This window comes from Pelecanus crispus, chromosome 9 (genome assembly GCF_030463565.1).
Source record: "Pelecanus crispus isolate bPelCri1 chromosome 9, bPelCri1.pri, whole genome shotgun sequence".
Taxonomy (NCBI): domain Eukaryota; kingdom Metazoa; phylum Chordata; class Aves; order Pelecaniformes; family Pelecanidae; genus Pelecanus; species Pelecanus crispus.
The window spans coordinates 7,146,042-7,153,337 of record NC_134651.1 but is presented as its reverse complement, the minus strand read 5'-3'; positions in this window follow the sequence as shown (position 1 = coordinate 7,153,337).

The window sequence follows — 7,296 nt, the reverse complement described above, 5'->3', positions numbered from 1 at the left end:
GAATATCTCTGCTCTTCCTGCCCAAACAAACCAACCTGTCACATACAAAAGGAATATGAATTCTGCCTTTCCAGTACTTTGTACAGGTAGCTACCTGAATCTTGTACCAGAAAATTTGTTCTAAGATACCTGCCAAACACTTATCACATTTTCTTTTGTGCGTGAAGCAAGAAGCATGCATTTCCTGTGATTCATCATTCACATAAATTTAAGTATTTGCACAGTGATGTCAGAAGTTAGCTAGAATAACCACTGTATCTGAACTGCTGTAGTATAAAAACCCTCTGTATCGGTTTATCTGAAGTCGTTCTCCTCATGACTGTAAACGCCCCTCTAAAACAGTAGCCACCCAAATAATACATTAAAGCATTGCCTGAAAGAGGACTCACGAGGTAGCAAAACCCCTGGAAAAGAGCACATGCTATTTTTCAAGTTGGGCAATACCCATCCAATTACATAGCAAAGTAAAAATAATTTTAAAAAGTGTTTTGGCACAACAGCAATATAGAAAAGAATTTATCTTCTAGAGTTTAGGAGATCATGTTTGAGGCTCTTGGACAGGATTCATGTCTTCATAACACATCAGGTAAGTTCCTAATATAGCGATGAGCAACAAATCAACACTACAATTCTATCATAATTCTAGGTGTATTCAGTTACCAAAATTGCCACCTCAGTTGCAATTTTAATGTCACACAGAGCTGTACAAGCTCCATGGAATTAAGTTTCCTAGCAGTAAGTCCTAGTCACACAGCTATTTTATCTCAGAATAGCTTGAGACCTAGGCAAGAGGAGGAAGTAACTTTAACCGGAAAGAGTCTTTAGGGATCACCTGTCCAGAAGGTTATAAAGATATCACCAGGAACTGTTACACAATTACCTCTTCTTTGGCAGCAAGGGTGGAGGGAAGCATAAATTTGGAAGATTCAAACCATATTGTTAATAACAATTACCACACAGGCAGTTATATGTAAAATCAGACCAAAAAAAACCCTCCAGTTAAGGGTACCATTAAATTTAATCCTACAGATTATTTTCAAGAAGTCCGAGACATTGATATGATTCCTGTCATGCTGCTGTTGTTATACCTAATAACATTAATATGAGCACACACTTACAGAGAACTTCATAGCATATTCGGGAGAAGCCCTTACTTTGGGCTGGGCATTGATTGTCTTTATGGCTTTTCCAATTTATTTATTTGCAGAGTTCCATTCTGGGTGTATTTAAAAATGTATTCCCTGTTTTAATAGTCACATATTAATTAACAACATAATACTAGTCACTAGATTTACACACTAGAAGTGCCAAGATACAAGAGAGAACAAACAGCACACAGAAGATATGAACATAACAGTTTCCCCCCACATAAAAAAAAGAGCAAAAGGCAGAACACCATCACTACAGCATTAGGGCAGACCTGAAAGCCCTGACAGCACTACACTTACAAATGACCTCCCAATAGTTTGAGGGAAGCCTGAAGGTCACAAAACATCCACACGCTAAAACATGTTTTTTAAAGCAAGGAGACGACATTAAAAAAAAACTTCCCATGTTGCTCATTTCGCTCCCGAGGGACCACCCAGGAGCGTGACCCTGCCGGGAGGAGCCAGAGGCAAGGTTAGGTACCGCCAGCCACTCTCCCCTGAGGAGCCGGCAGGTGCCAGCGGGCCTGGGCCTCCGCTCCGCCCAGCACAGACCGGTAGCGGCCTGACATGGGCCCGGAGCGGCGCTGAGCAGCGGAGCTGCCCCGAGAGGCCCCCGGGTCCCACAGGCGCCCCAGCCGCAACCCCCGGCCCCCCTCAGCCGGCCCCACCCCAGCCACCCGCACCCACCGCCGTCCTCCCCCGGCTCGGCCTGCGCCTGCCCCTGCCCCTGCCCCTGCTCCTGCCCCTGCCCCTGCCCCTGCCCCTGCTCCTGCCCCTGCCCCTGCTCCTGCCCCTGCCCCTGCCCCTGCCCCTGCCCCTGCCCCTGCCCCTGCCCCTGCCCCTGCTCCTGCTCCTGCCCCTGCTCCTGCCCCTGCTCCTGCCCCTGCTCCTGCCCCTGCCCCAGCCCCAGCCCGGCCACGCCGCTCCGCGTCCTCGGCGCCACACACACTCGCCCGCTCCCCGCGCCCAGAGCCGGCTGCCCCCTCACCGCCGATGCCACCCGCCGCCAACCGCAAAGACAGCCTCCGCCATGAGCGGCCGCCACCGCCAATTCAAAAAGCGAGCCGCCGCACTAAGTGCGCCGCACATTGGCTGCCGGCCCCACCGCCCCTCTGTAAGCCGCCACCTCATTCGGCATCTCTCCGCTATGCCCTGCCCCTTCCCCTCCCTTTTTGGACAGTGCTTCGACTCCTTCCCTCTCTGATTGGATACCGCACATGCCGCTCATGGCTGAGCGGTCTCCCATTGGCGGTGGGACGTTTCCTGAGCAGCCGAACGGGCCTTGTTGCGGTACCCGAGAACAGGGTGCTGGACGGGCGGGGGGTGCTCTGCGCTGATTGGCTGCTGGGGGGTTTCGAACGCTTGCAACGGCCGCGGCGCAGAGGCCCGGATGGAGCGGCGGCGGCGGCAGGCGGCCCCGCTCCCGCTCTCGCTCTGAGGCGCTGCCCGGCTGCCGGGCAGGGCAGGCCGCATGGCGGGGAGCGCCAGAGCCGCTTTGACAGATGTGCCGTGGCCGTATGGAGATAGCAGTTAACGGCCCGCAGTGTCTGCGGGGGGGCTCGTCCCTCGGCGGAGACGCGCGGCTCGGCTCCCCTCAGCCCGCCGGGCCTCCCTGTCACGGGTCCCCTCACCGGGTCCTGGTCCCGACCGTGGTGTCCTGGGCTCTGCGGGGCGCAGCGCGTCCAGCCGTCCTTCAGGCCACCTTTGGGCGCTACGCAAAAGGGAGGATAAATATTTACTGTGGCCACCATTAACATGTTAATACTATTAATAATTTAGTAAGCTCTGCCTGCCTTGCCGAGGGTATTAGTGTGCATATATATTCAGATAATTTTATAGGAAACGAGGGAAAATGCTGACAGGAGAAAATACGACTGGTCAAGATGAAAGTCAATCAGGTGACTCAATGGCACCAACCCCAGAACAAATTCATGATACCGAATGCTTTACTGTCCTTTTTAATTTTCTCTAATACTAAAACTTTCTGATCTGGAGAGGAATTCTTACATATGGGCGCAGCATCTCTTGAAACCTGATTTAGCACAATGTCTCACTGGCTCCATGTGAAAAGAATGAGGGAGGTATTTTCTATTTCTAGGATTTTCTATTGTATGCTAAATTCTTATATGCCAAACTGAGTTGTTGGATCTTACTCATTTCTTTATATTACAGACTTCTATTAGTTCAGGCATTTTCATGACTGATCGAGCAGCTGTTAGTACCAGTAAGCATCCATTGACTTTTTATGATTTGGGAGAAAAACACAATAGGAAAAAGCAGAACAAGATGATAGCAGGTGTTGTTTATGTGAGTAAAGATTTGCTTGTGAGGGACACCTAAGCTAGGATTATTTTCTGGAGGAGAAGATTTCAGAATAACAGCCTGGAAACCAAGGAGGTCATTTCAATTTTGACACTTGAGTCAGCCAATTATTATGCGGTCATACAATTACTGTATTTCACATAGAGTAGTTGCAACAATGACTTACAGTCAAAATACAGCCTAACCTGGCGTCGTTTTGTCACCTTGAAGTACCAGTTTGGGCCATCATTTTGCAGTTCCGGGCCAGGCCACCCTTCACTGGCTTTTCCCCTGTTCTCTCCTTTCTTTGCATTCTTACAAAGTCCTTTTCAACCGGGTCTTCAGATTCCCTCACACCCTGAACCAGGGACCAGGTTTCTCCTAGGTTTGGAACAAGTTCTGTGGTATAGTTTCTGGAAAAGATATTGGTGATTGTACCTTAATTTCCACTTGACCTCTAGATCCACAAAAAAGCTATATAAAATGATGCGCCCACAAAGACAGGGGAAGCATATTTATCGGGGCTGAGGATGAACAGGTGATACACATATCACTTCTCAGTTAAAGGCTGAAAAAGAATATAAGTGATACCTAATTGTTCAGTACGGAAATATAGGCTCACTATGCATATGGCGAATGGCTTGGGCATTAGCCATTTTTTTAATATACTTGAAAAGCTAGAATTACAATCTTATTAAGCAGCTAGGACATTCTGATGAAACATCTTAAGCTATCCTTCCTGGGACTGACAGGACATAGCCAAATTTTAGGTAGAAATCACTTAAGAAAAGTGGCTAAGATTTGTTTTTAATCAAGTGCATTTATTCTCACTAATGTTTAGATCAGGACTGATGCCAAAAATAATTACTATTCTTTACATGTCTGACGTTTAAAAGCTTTTCTTATAAAAGGCTCTGAAATAGAAACACCTATTATTTTTTGTTGTGCAAAATGTAACATGCAGTTGCAACTTGTTGTTCCTTCCAGCTATCTAGGCATCAGTAATCCATGAGTATAACATTTATTTAATAGTTGTTTACTCTTGCATTTAACACTCACAGGGAGAAGCTTTCAGGAGGTTAAACCATGAAATGAGTCCTGTCACATCAGCTTTGTGGGAGCTTCACATCGGAAGAGTTGAGGGGACCCCGAGAGGCCTGGGGAGACCTTGGTGCCCTGCCTCGTCTCTGGAAGTTGGCGGTCTAGCAACCATTTCTCGGCTTCAGAGGGTGAGTTTACGTAGGTAGACTTGCTTGTGCCCTAGATATCTTGCAAGCATTTTGGGGTTTAATTTATCTATTTATTCTTTTTTAAAGAAAGCAGTCTTTCTCAGACCACAGTGTTTTATTTTTTCAACCAACTGACTTCTTTATAAGTGTCTGGAAAAAGACAGATTCCTCAAAGAGCTGTTGACACAGTTTAGCCAGAGCAGTAGTTTTCGAAATGCGAGGAAGGGGGGAGATCAAGCACAAGATGTGTGTGGGGGTCAGTGGGAGCATGAGAAACCTCAGAAAAATTCCATCCAGCCTTTTTATCTCTTTTGCGAAGAGATAAGTAGATGAGAGAGGAGTGGGACTGGGTCTAGACCCAGTTTTGCCACAGGTTTAGGAACAATGATTTTTGTTGAAAGCGACAGGTACAAATTACTACACTCAAAGATCCTGGGTGTGGACTTCAGAGGCAGCTGCTTGGGAAAGCAAGGGAATGTGAGTATGCAAAGCGAAGGAGGCAGAGGAGCAGGGCACAAGGTAGAAGAGAAGGTGTGAGCACAAAATAATACAGAAAGGGACAATTCGGTATAAAAAGCTCGAGACCTCGGGAACCTCACCTTGTGCTGCTTTCTTGACAAAGCTTGTTTCCTAACAGCCCTTTCGCATCCGTAGTCCACTCAAAATTGACTGTGAAAATTACAGAAACCCCATCTGCTGTTATTATGAAAAAAGGTTAAAGATGCTTGAGAGTCTTATTTCCTGACAAATTCCAGAAACTTTCTTCTGCAGCCTTTAGAATCAGCGAGGTTTTACTTCAATTCCAGTAAAGCTGGCTTAAAAGCTGACCTCCTACTTCTTAGAAACCTATTTTCCTTTTATTACCTTTTCACATCAGTTTTTAAAGGAAACTTGTCCTTTCCAGGACTCTACTTACATTTCTATGTGACTTTTTAGTATTAGGAATTAATTTTTAAAAGCAATGTTATTGTTAAAATTAGTGCTCATTCTTTTTTCTGCATTAGATTCATAATGCATACGAATCTGGCTATTTAAATAAATACTTTCATTTGCTGAGGATAGCTCTGTGACTAAGTCTTAAGTGGTCATTTGTGTCAAGGCTGAACTCCGTTGTATTTATATTTCCTGCATGTTGCAAAGAGAGGGGTTTTATCTGACGAGAAAGTGCTTATGGAGAGAAAAAAGACCTATTTAGAAAATTTTGTTGTCTTAGGTACAAGAAATGTTCCTGCATTAAACCAAAATTTGTTACTGACCAAGGTTAATAAAAAAAACCTTCCCAGTCCAAAATAAAATTACAAAATAAAAACACTTTAAAAAAAAAATCTCCTTTCTGGAATTGGTTTGTGATGTGTTAAATGGGAAACAGTACAGTTTCTTCAGCTAAAAAAGGAAAACCGGTGGGGTTTGCACCTGGGTTGGGTTGCGCATTGTTGGGTTTGCACGTGGGTCAGGTTTGCACGTGGGTCGGGTTTGAGCGTGGCTGGGTTTGCGCGTGGGTCAGCTTCGCGCATGGGTCAGGTTTGCACACGGGTCAGGTTTGTGCATGGCTGGGTTTGTGCGTGGGTTGGGTTTGAGCATGGCTGGGTTTGTGCGTGGGTCAGGTTTGCGGGTGGGTCAGGTTTGCACATGGGTTGGGTTTGAGCATGGCTGGGTTTGCGCGTGGTTGGGTTTGCGCATCGGTCAGGTTTGCGTGTGGGTCAGGTTTGCGTGTAGGTGGGTTTGCACATGGGTGGGTTTGCGCGTGGGTCAGGTTTGTGTGTAGGTGGGTTTGCGCGTGGGTCAGGTTTGCGTGTAGGTGGGTTTGCACATGGGTGGGTTTGCGGGTGGGTCAGGTTTGCGTGTAGGTGGGTTTGCACATGGGTGGGTTTGCGCGTGGGTCAGGTTTGCGTGTAGGTGGGTTTGCACATGGGTGGGTTTGCGCGTGGGTCAGGTTTGCGTGTAGGTGGGTTTGCACATGGGTGGGTTTGTGGGTGGGTCAGGTTTGCGTGTAGGTGGGTTGGTTTGCACATGGGTGGGTTTGCGTGTGGGTCAGGTTTGCGTGTAGGTGGGTTTGCACATGGGTGGGTTTGTGCGGGTCAGGCTGGCTGCCGCCTGGTCTGCCCCCGCAGCATCACCCAGATGCGTTTCTGGGCCCAGGGTGGGCAGAAGGTTGCGGGCCTGGGTGTGGGTAAGGGGAGGCAGGAGGCAGTGCAGCTTTTGGTGGCCTTCGGTGGCCTTCGGTGGCCCAGCGCGCGGTGCCGGAGCCCTCTCCAGCCTCGCGTGGCTCGGCGGGGCGAGGCCCCGCTGGCGAGGCCGGGCCCGGCCCCTTCCCCCGAGGGTCCCCGGCGGCCCCGCGGCCCGCAGCCCGCCGGCCCCCGGCCGCCGCTTCCCTCGGGGGCGGCAGAAGCCAGGCGTCCCCGGCCAGCCCGCCCGGCGTGAGCGGCCTCCCCGGCGGGCGGGCCCCGCGGCGGGCGGGGCGGCGCGGAGCGGAGGCGCGGCGCAGATAAGGCCGCCGGCGGCCGGTGCTGGCAGACAGCCGGCGGGCCGGGCACGGAAACGCCGGGACTTCCTCCGGGGGAGGCCGGCCGGCCCCGGGGCGGTGCGCTCCGCTCCCCTCCCCGCGGGGAGCCGGGGCG